Source organism: Solanum dulcamara, chromosome 2, assembly GCF_947179165.1.
Source record: "Solanum dulcamara chromosome 2, daSolDulc1.2, whole genome shotgun sequence".
Taxonomy (NCBI): domain Eukaryota; kingdom Viridiplantae; phylum Streptophyta; class Magnoliopsida; order Solanales; family Solanaceae; genus Solanum; species Solanum dulcamara.
This window is the reverse complement of record NC_077238.1, coordinates 63,458,478-63,470,238: the sequence shown is the minus strand read 5'-3', so window position 1 is coordinate 63,470,238 and position 11,761 is coordinate 63,458,478. Positions and strand designations below refer to the sequence as shown.

Below are 11,761 nucleotides of genomic sequence, written 5' to 3'. Positions count from 1 at the left end.
ATGAACTTATATAATTGGTCTCACCACTATAAAAATGTAACAAGAATTGGCAATGGATAACTTTTCTCAAAAGAAGAAAAAAATTGTCTTTAATCTTATTTAACAATGAATGAGCAATAATTATGTTAGTTATATGCTAGTTAACGAAAAATTAGTGATGAGTTATGTAAGTGATTTTTAATTTTTTAGTGTAACATTTGTTTAAGATTGATGCAAAATAGGTTTGTTTTGTACATAGGTAAAGTCAAATAAGAGAAGATTAAGCAATGCATATTATTAAGGGGGAACAAGACAATGAATGAATTTTGGTTTAAATATGAATTTAGTTGACAAAGAAACAATTTTTTTGCACAAAAGAGAAGAAGAAATTTTCATTGAATGACCTCACTTAAATCAAAAACAAAGAAGTAAAAGTGAATTCTACTAAATATGCCTTTTGCACAATTCGATAATTAACTAATTAATTTGTATAAATTTCCTAACACAAACAGTTACCAGTAGATTTCACTATTTATTTCTTGGACTTGATTTCATGCTAACATCATCAACTAGTCATGATCACCTCATCAATCTTTTAGATTGTAAATTTTAAAATTCCTCACACAAATCAAATCTCCTTTTTGTACTCACTTATCTTAGTTTTTTTGTAACTCTCAATAGTTGAATTTTTTGAGATTACAAAAATAAGTATCTTGATATAAACTATTATCTCAATGAACTTGCTCTTCTCTTTATGAATTAGTCAAAGACAAGTAGTTATTTTAGAAAAGTCGAATGATATTTAAAAGTGAGCTTGTTATGAATAGAAAAAAACAGAATGAATGTATGTGAATAAGAAAAAAATAAAAATGAAAAAAGATGTAAATGCACTAATTAATAAAATATATTAACTTATCTTAATTTACTCATTTATTTAGATACTGTCACAATACGATTTCTTGAGTTATGATGACACCTACTATAATTTCACCAGTATGTAAGTCAACTCATATCCCAGAATGATGAGTAATTGAATTAAGGGTATAAACTAAAAAAACTTAATCAAATAACAAATTTTACAAACAGAATGAGCAAAAGCAAGCCAATATATATCCCTCCCAGAATATGGAAGTCATAAGTACAGAGCTACCACAAAGTAGATACAAGTCCCAAAAGTGAATCATGAAAACAAGTCTTGTCTCAAAAAAATAAAAGAATAGTCAACTATTTACAGATGGAGAAAGGTAGATCTGAAAATGCCAAGTGCTCACCCTCGCCTTCGATGAAGACTATAATCAGCCCGAATAAGCACAGGTAATTGGTGCTCGGACTTGCATCACAAAAATAGATGCAGAGTATCAAAAGAACAGGTACTTAGTAGGCATCATAGCCCGACTGATCTTGAAAAATAATGGCAATAGAAAAAGATATAATCTAGAAAAAAACAGAAGTCAACAAAAAGTAAAGGAGATAGGGCTAAGTCTTCATGGTTATCAAATAAAGGAAAAGCAAGATCAGGATCCTATTCTCCTCCAATTGAAAGATGATGTTCATAAGGAGAAAGCGATGACTTTCGCCAAAGGGGAAGATGGAGTGTTGAGATATTAAGTCATGTTATGTGTTTCTAGTATTGATGGTCTTCGAGATGGAATTATGGCAGAGGCCCATAGCTTCAGATATTCAATTCATCCAGGCTCTACAAAGATGTACCGCCACTTGAGGGAAATCTATTGGTGGAATGGGATGAAGAGAGATATTGCAGAGTTTATTTTCAAGTTCTCGAATTGCTAACAAGTCAAAGTTGAGAATCGAAGACATTTTAGTATAGCTCAGAACATAGAGTTGCGAGAGTGAAAGTTGGAGATGAATAATATAGATTTTATAGCAGTTTGACCTTGATCTCGTAAGCAACAAGATTCAATTTCAGTGATTGTGGATAGGATGACCAAATCAACCCATTTTTTTCCCGTTAAGACTATAGATTCAACAGAGGATTATGCAAGGATGTATATTTATGAGATATTCCGTTTGTATGGAGTTCTGTTATCTATCATCTCAGATAGAGGTACTCAATTCACTGCACATTTTGGGAAGTCATTTCAAAAAGGCTTGGGTTCAAAGGTGAATCTTAGCACCATTTTCCATCCACAGGTAGATTGTCAGGAAAAGTGTACAATTCAGACTCTTGAGCGTATGTTAAGAGCCTGTGTTATCAAATTCAAAGGTAATTTGGATGACCACCTTCCGCTTATTGAGTTTCTTACAATAATAGTTTTTATTCGAGCATTCAAATTTCTCCATGTGATGCTCTCTATGGGAGGAGATGTAGATCGCTTATTGGTTGGTTTCAGGTGGGTAAAGCTGAGTTGATAGGGCCAAACTTAGTTCATCAAGCTATGGAAAAGGTGAAGTTCATCCAAGAAAGACTGAAAACTGTGCAAGGCTGTCAAAAATCCTACACTGATGTTAGAAGAAGAGACTTGAAGTTTGAGGTAAATGATTGAGTGTATTTAAAAGTTTTTCCATGAAAGGTGTTATAAGGTTTGTGAAGGAACGATAGTTGATTCTGCGTTACATCGGTCCATACCAGATCATAAAGAGAGTTGGCAATATTTCCTATGAGTTAGAGCTTCTACATGAGTTAGATTTTTTTAGTGTTCCATATCTCCATGCTTAAGAAATGTTTGGAGGATCCTTCACTCAACGTGCCTAGAAAAAAACATTGTAGTAAAAGATAGTTTGTATCATGAGGAGGTTCATGTTTAATTTATTGATCGTGAGGTTCGTAAGTTGAGGACCAAGGAGGTTACTTCACTTAAAATATTTTGGTGAAATCAATTCTTTGAGGAGGCTATGTGGGAAGCCGAAGAGGATATGAAACCCAAATACCCGAATCTATTCATCCATCCTAGTACCGATGTTGAAGGTAATACTCCTATTTCTTTCCTTGAGTTGTACCTTCTTGCGTTTGAGTATTTGAGTGAGTTATTCCTGATGCCGATGTTTTGAATTTTTGCATTGTATTCATGTCTTGAGTAAATTCTAAGGGTGGTCATCATTTGAGGATGAATAATCCCAAGGGAATGATATTGTAATACCCCATTCTATTTTAGCCTAGACTAAGTCCGAAAAACAAGAGAAAACCTGAGAAAAAGGAGAGAAGGATAGACTGATAGTGAGCCACAAGCTGCTCCACCACTTGGAGAATGTCCTACGATTTGTAAGGAGGGGTTCGTAGGACCCCTAGACACTTAGAATATATTTTTTGAAAGTTATACCCTTCCTACAAGCCCAATTGACAATACGTAGGTGGGCCTACGAGCCGTAGAAATTGACTCGTATAACCCACCCTTCGAACAACCCTTAGAATTATCCCTACGAGTTTCCAATATGATCCGTCAATAGCTCTACGACCCGTAGGTGGTGGTCATAGAACCCCTCGACATTTAGCCAAAATTCAGTAGTGTAGGACTATTCCTACAATCTGAATTAATGAACTGTAAAAGGATGTATGAGTCGTAGGAAGGGGTATGTAGACTCCAACCTCAGAGGAGTTTCTGAACTCCTTCTACAAGTTAGCACAAAAGCTCATGCAATGGTCTATGATCCGTAGAAAGTGGTCGTAGACCCATTTGCCCAATTTCTAGTTAGATCAAAATTGGACCCCAAGTGCTATGAGGAGGATCCTACAATCCGTAGGAGTTCGTACGACCCATAGGTAGGGGTCTGTAGACGGCCTAGTTATTTTTAATGAACGGTATTAAGTTCTTTTCTCCACTTTTCCAGAACATAACCCAAGTTGTTTTGGGACTAAATTCAACCCTTTACAAGTACCCAATGTGTATTTCCTCTAATCAACACTTACAACTTTTGAGAGAGAGGATTGTAGACAAGAAGAAAAGCTACGTTTCAAGCTTTTCAAGTGAAGTCTTCAATTTTTGATTAGATATTCTTTGTTCCAGCTATGTATGGCTATCACAATGTTGGACTAAATTTTTCCTTGTGCCCTAAATATTCAAAAGTTAATTGATTTATGAGTTAGAGTTTACAGTTCCATAAAAGTGAATTCTCTATGTGATTAGTTTCTTCTTTATTGAGTCCTAATATGTATATTGTATTACACTTGATGAGTCGATGGTAGAGGGTATGGAATTATTCTCTGTCACGACCCGACCTAGGGCCTAGTCGTAACACAGCGATCGAACCCCCGAAGGGCTTCAACAAGCCTCGTATACATATAATAAGCATTCATAAGGTAAATCAAAAGCGAAAATATCATAAGAGAGTCTAAAAGATGAATAGTAAATGAAGAATGTCACATGACAACATAGACTCAAACATTTGTCAAACTAGATGCCTCTACACATGAGTATGGGTGGGGACTAAGACATGTCCCTAGATCACCCTTAATATGAAATATAGCAAAAGTCTTTGAAAACAATGACTACTCGATAACTAGTCCCCAATAAATGAGGACTCACCACAACCGCTTGATAGGAAAGCTTCACTAGCCATGTGGACGAATATGATCTTCAACCTCAACCCCTACATTATGAGAAAATTTAGGCAAAAAGTATGCATTAGTATATTGGAATGTACTAAGTATGTGGACAATGCAATGCATAATGTTTGTACAAATAACCTTTTTAAATAGCATGATAAGAGAAGTAGTAAAAATCATAAGTAGTCTTTAAGAAAGATCAATGCATATTTAACCATAAGAGTATCATATAAAGTAAAAGATAGGATTAGTCATTCAAAACATGAAAGGGACCATACATATGTGGGACAGGAACCATAACCGACAATAAGACCATGCAAGCTATAACATGGAATCCCAATGTTGCCCCTATGTCGGAGGAAAGGGGAATGTACTTCCCAAGGTAGACTCTACCCCTCTAGATGGGTCATTCATATGCTATATGTGAATCCACTAGCTAGGCCAAAAAGTCAATTATATGGTGACACGTAGTTATGAGATAAGAGAATTTATATAAGGACCCCGTACTTTGAGCCCCCACCTCAAGTCCACATTCGTTGCTAATTCAAATCCCAGGAATACATACATAGCATAGAAATCATAATTTCATATATCATAGTCATTATCATAGGTTTGAAATCATAGAGTAGCTCATTTTCATAACATACTTGTAATGTGAGAATTGTCCTTTCATCATTACAATCATACTTACATAAACATAAGTTCAATGAGGACATTGTCCTTCCACATTACAAGTCATACATAATAGTTCACATCATAATTGAAATACATAATCATAATTCATACTTTGAAAATTCATGACCATAGTTTGTACTTGAAATTAGGGTAAAACATGAATGCATGGTCAATTGATTTGAAAATCATGAAATTGACTTGAGAACATGCATGATCATAAACTTTATATCAGCCCATACACAATTCATATAAATAATATCATTAGGAAGTATAAGTGAAAATACTCATAATCTCCATCATGAACCCTAGAGATAAAAATATGAGAATTCATGGAAACACTCTTCAATTTAGTGCAATAACTATCAATTTATATCAAAATAGACTTATGATCATACTTTGAATCATAATTCATACAATAGGAATAGAGATCATAAAACCCATAAAATACCATACTTTAATTTGATAGAAAATCTTGAGAAATTGATTGGGCTTCATGGATTAAAGAATCGATGAATCAATACCCACATACCTTAAGTGATAACACCAAATAATTTAGAAGAACTTGAGAGTTTTGATGGAGAACTTGAGTGAATTTACTTGAAGTCTTCAATGGAACCCTTGAGAGTCTTTTGTAGAGAGAGAAATATTTCAGTAGGTGAATTGTAGAAGAATGAATAGAATTAGGGGTTTAGGTTAATTTATAGAGTTGAATTAGGTCCTAAAAACGTCTAGGTTCATTAGCTTAGAATTTGGGAAAAGTCTAAAACACCCTTACTAAAAACTAATTTCATCCATGAAAAATCATCGCCAGGTCCGCAACGCGCAAGAAAACAAGTCTGCGATGCAGACGTGTCGCGCACCTTACTGTTTTGATCAATTTATTTAAAAATATATCTTTAGATATACGGGTCCTAAAAATCCTTCAAAACTATTTTCTAGCAGGTCTTGACCCCCTGATTGATAGTTCGAACTCAGATTTTCCAAAAAGGTTAAGGATAATGTCTTACATGACCGACCTAATCCCAATGCATTCTTAAGGCACTTGTGAGCATTTTTGAGGGATGTTACAATATCTCCCACTTGAGAACATTAGTCCTCGAATGAGATTCAACTAATATAGTGTAACGAACCAACCCCGTAGGCCGCGACTAGAGTCCAACCTGGACCCCCCGTACACATATCTATTAGTTGTGATCACATTGAATAATAAATAAAATAATATCATATAACAGAGCCCCATTGGGAGATAACATTTTCATAAACCTGTAGCCCTTTTTGTTGTATCACAACATGATAAGGCACGCAAGCCGACAAGGCTGCCACAACATAATAACATATATCATATATCAAGTAGACCCAGCTGAATCAAACTGACATACACAACCCATATATACATGTCTGCAGACCTCTAAAAATATAAAGGACAATATATGGTGGGACAGGGCCCGCACTGTACCCCCGAATGGACAAAATAATTTTATACATCAGTAGACAGTATCAAAAACTAGACCCCGATACAATGGAGCCTCTTCCAGCTAAGCTGCATGGAATCCTAAGCTGACGGACTCCCAAAACTTGTATCTGTACCTGTGGGCATAAACGTAGCCCCCCGAGAAAGGAGGTCAGTACAATATATGTACTGAGTATGTAAAACGTAACATACTATAACTAGGATTATATCCAAAATAGAAAAGCAGGAGAATAATTTATCAGATCAGAAATAGGTACCTGTACTCTGTGAATCATAAAAACATGCATGCTCAAATTTTCAATATAGCCGACCTCGTCAGGGGTCCTGTGAATCATATAGGTAGTTTCAGTATCAGGCCCCGTGCCATCGTCACCTTATTACAACATATCATCATAGTATCAGTATCAGGCCCCAGGCCATCGTCACCTTACTACAACACATCATCATCGTATATATATATACGGATGCCGGCCTTCTAGCGAGGGACTCAGTGAACAATGCAATGAATTGCACGAATCTGATAACCGGCCCAAGACTCGGAGAAGAAGTGTTACAGTATACACGAGTAGAGTAGTGAGAAACAAAACACAGTTTAAATCATTATCTGAGACTCAACTATATAAGAGGACTAAGTTATTGTCTAAGAGTTCGAGTAAAAGTATAGTCATTCTAGCTGCCCTCTAAATGCCATTAGGGGCTACATTAATTACATCTCGAGGTTTCTAGACATATACCAAAGTAAAACTATTCACTTAAGAATTCCAGAGTATTTGTCTTCGAATAGTGTTATAACTAGGAGTCTGTATATTCATTACGTCCTCAGTGTATAAAAAACTCAAGGAAATTAGCTTAACTATCATGTAAGCTTTAACATTCAGAACAGAATAAGGAGCATTCAAGAATGGAATTACTTTAGATGTTATATCACTGTTTACTTACCTTTACGACATGCCAAAAGAAGAGAAGGGATAGGCTTCACATACCTCTTATGGACTTCCCTTAATCGCGTTTACATCATCGTCCTCGAAACCTATTTAACACGGAAGTAAGGCGAGTATTAACAACCCTTAGACTTTTCAAAAACTTAGGCTACCCACTAATATTCATAGCATTCATCCCCTCGCTCGCCTTCTCGACTAGTTTCTTAACTAGTTAAGGTGTTAACGGAAATCGGACAACACCTCCCCTATAATGTGCCCTATCCGAATTTCCAACCATGTACTTAACACCTACATACAACCAACAATACAACCAGCAGCCCATACATATGCACATTTTGACAACATTACACAATATAAACCCCCAACGATTCACTCGAAACTATGAGACCAAAACTAAAGTTTTTAATCTTTCCTTCGCGAATTATTTAATTGCATAGTGGAGGGTCCTGTGGCTGCAACCATCATACCCCCATGCCCTTATAAACATACATTCCAGCACCACAATATCTCACCACACGACCAGCAGTCACACACCACAAGTGCAACGCATTATTCAATTACAATTAACTATAGCGATTCCCATTTCGCTTATTTCAAACGCCAAATATTTCAAACCTTTTACCCAACTTCCAGCAGACCCTAAGGTGTGTAATATACCCTAAGTTAACATCATAAACTTCAAATTAGAGGGGAAGAACTTACCTTTCCCAAAATTTGCTAGAACTTACCGAAATTGTGCCTCAGAACTTTCTTTAGCGCGTTGTAACGTCGTGGCAGCTTGCTGTCCGATTTTTGCTGAACCAAACCCTAATTTTATACTACTAATACCTTCGTATCATCGTAGTATACTCTAAGTAATTAATTTACGGAACAAAATTGGGACTTACCTATTTTTTTCTCCCAAAGTCGTCACTCCCTCTTTGTTGTTCCTAAGGTTTTTTTTTCAACTTTTCCTTATATCTTCCATGTTCTAAGATGAATAAATGATTCCATAAGCATACTAATATACATATACACATCCCCACGTGTTTTAGGAACACCGTAGATAATTAATTCGCGGAGAAAAAATTGGAACTCACCTTGGTTCTTGGCTGCCGTAGGTGTTCTCTCTCTCTCACTTTCTCTCTTTTCTTTTGGACTTGTTTCAGCTGTATAATGACTTAATAGTAATCAACACACATATATATTTCCTAAAGAAGTGACACGTGTCATCCCCTAAGGATGATACATGTCCGTCTCCCATTGGGCCACAGATCCTTGCCTTGTCCCCTAGGCTGCCACGTAGAAGTGGGGCCCACCTCCCCCAAGTAGGTGGGTCAACTACTTGACCCCAAGCAGGTGGGTCACCTGCTTGATTAGGTGCTGCCTCGTGTCACCCTCCCATTGGCTGCCCCACATAATTTGTTTTCTTCCTCGTGGGTTCGTAATTTCGTCTTATTTTAAGGGCCTACGTCATCCGTGCTACGCAAGCTTGGTACGTACTCCAATAGCTTAAGTATGTAAGACTTCCAATTTAGTAGCTTACGTAGGTAAATCGAGTCCTACGACTCATTACTTGGCCTCCAATTCCTTCCGGATTCTTATGACTCCATCTCCAACCTTCTCTACTATGGGGTATCACATTTTCTCTTCCTTAGAGTCGTTTGATAGTTTTGTAGCGTATCCGGCTCACCTAATAATGTCCAAGGAACTTATGAGACATTCCGAGTTTACAAAAAGGGTGGGTTGTAACATCCTTCCCCCCTTTAGAACATTCGTCCCTGAATGTTAGACAAAGCTTCTCTTAGCACTTTATACAAACCGTTGGGAGATTCTTTGCCATTTTTCCTAGTACATACTTCCATACAAGTATCCCATATACGTGTTTCAGGAGTTGGGGTTGCCTGTAAATATCGATTACAGGTGTGAATACTTGTATTTCATGTTCTCTTCAGTTCCCTGATTATCCTCTTTCTGGTTTTGGTTTTTCCATCGTAACTTGACGGAAGGTACGTCTTTAGTCTACAATCTTATAGTTTGCCAATCTAGGATAGCGGTAGGTTTTTCCTCATAGGATTCCTTCTCCTGGACCTCATTTATGGAATATACCCTGGGTGGTTCGTCAGTATCCTTGAGAAGCATTTCTATCTGAGGGATTGAGCGTATAGTTTCCAAATGAGGGGGTAAGCTCAACTTACCAGCCACGTTGCCCACCTTATGAATAACTTGATACAGTTTACTATATTTTGGGTCAAGTTCCCTTTTCTGGGTGACCCCGTTATGAACATTCAATCATCAATTTGAACTCTGAATGTTGATGTTGATTATCTGTACATCATTTCGGCCGACTCTGGGTTATTAGTCCATAGTTTGTTTAATCCTGTTTGGCCTACCAGCTTAGTATTTTTCCCCAATAGGGGGACTCATACACCCTGCCTTACAATATCTTGTAGGGGGTCATTTGGATACTGGAACAATAGCCCTTCTCGTAGGTAGACTTAATAAGTGGTGGACGATAGTCCTAGCTACGCTTAAAGCCAACTTCATAAGCTCGTAATATATTTTCTAGCAGTTGATAGTATGCTCAGTCAGTTTAGCAACCCAAGGAAAATGCAGAACGAAGGCCAGTCGGTGCTCCCGACCTCTTCTTAGACTGAGGTCCAAACGTTAATCATAATTGAAGTCCTTCTATCTAAGATACTAGCCGGGGAAACCTCCCGGAACCTTACTATTTTCATTTCCTATAATTCCACCTAGTTTCAGCTGCATAGGTGCTCTTATTTGAAAGAAAATGGGTTGATTCGTTAGCCTCGTATAGTCCTTCTCGACTCTTTTCAGAACTGTAATTGACATTCTATCTTTTGGGTCCTTCTTCTCATCTTTCTTTCTACTCCTTAGGGTTGGCTACCAAAAAATACTGTAGTCCTTTCATGTAATGGCTCTCATAGTCGTTCTGTGCTTTGTCTAACATGATCTGGTATAATTCTGATGGAATTTTGGCGCATATACTCGCTATTCTGTAGTAACCATCTAGTTCTGCCAGTTTCGTTTAAACTCTTTCACCACTTTCCTTACCCCCACTTGTAACCCTCTAGACACATTATCCTGTGTCATTTTCTTCCTTATAAAATGACGAGAGGGTACAACAAGTATCCTAGCGTTATCTTGCTAGTCCTCATGTTTTACCTTGCCTTTTTCTCCCTTATCCTACCCTCGATGTCGGGTAGATCTCTGGTCCACTCGTGGCCATGTCTTACTTCACCCGTAGTACTAATTCTATCTCGGTAGTTTGGCTTAACCTATCTTCGCACCTCTCAGTTGTTAATTGCAACTTGGGCTCTCTTGCTTGGGATAATAGTTGTGGGGACTCCGTAAGGTCCTACCACTCTGTTACCCTACAATTTTACCCCTTCTCGGCTGAGTATGTAGCCTTTGATCGAAGGAGCAGGGGTTAATATCGTTAATCTACAGGTAACATTCCCTTTAGAGCCATCTGTCGATGGTATGTGAAGTGAGTCTTGTAATCCTGGTCATACTGTGGAATTTTCAACCTTGGGTATTACTTTCTGGCTTCCATAATTATATCAACTAGTACCCTTACCTTTTTGGGTTTTGCTTTTCAATCCTTAGAGTTGGTTTCCAAGTGGTGTCAAAATTCTCTCGCCCACTGGCCCGTATAGCTATTCAGTCGTTTGCCTATCATTAACTAATACTATGTCGACGAACTATGGCATTCAAGTGCGCCATCAGTTAGCAGTTAGCTAATCCTTCTTATCTTGCTTAAATCTTTTTTTACAATACCCGCAATGTAGCATATAGTACTCCAGGAACATAGTCTTGTGTCATTTTTTCCGTTGTTAGTTCAGATTCTTCCATCTTGCGCGATCATACCAGCACTAACACATTAGGTTCCATCAGAATTTCGAAGTTAAGCGTGCTAGGGCGAGAGTAATATTGGGATGGGTAACCTTCTTGGGAAGTCTTCGTGTCGCGTTTCATTGTAATCCTTGCCATAATGTGTGGGGCACTCAACTTAGCTCTAGATTTACCTCAGCATTGTCTCGCGAGTCTTTATGTTTTGCCCTGTCGTTTCGTCTGTTATCTTGCATCCAGTATCGGCGTAGACCTTTAGCTCCACTATCCTCTATTCACTTTGTGTTCTCCTCATTTTCTAAAACAGGAGGCTTTCTATTCCTTTTTCTTTGGTTATTTATC

General features: G+C 37.5%; 1 pseudogene; it reads left to right on the top strand.

The window, feature by feature from the left end:
- Window positions 1–11,423: 11,423 nt before the first annotated feature.
- Window positions 11,424–11,543, top strand: LOC129881289 (5S ribosomal RNA; annotated as a pseudogene).
- Window positions 11,544–11,761: the final 218 nt, after the last annotated feature.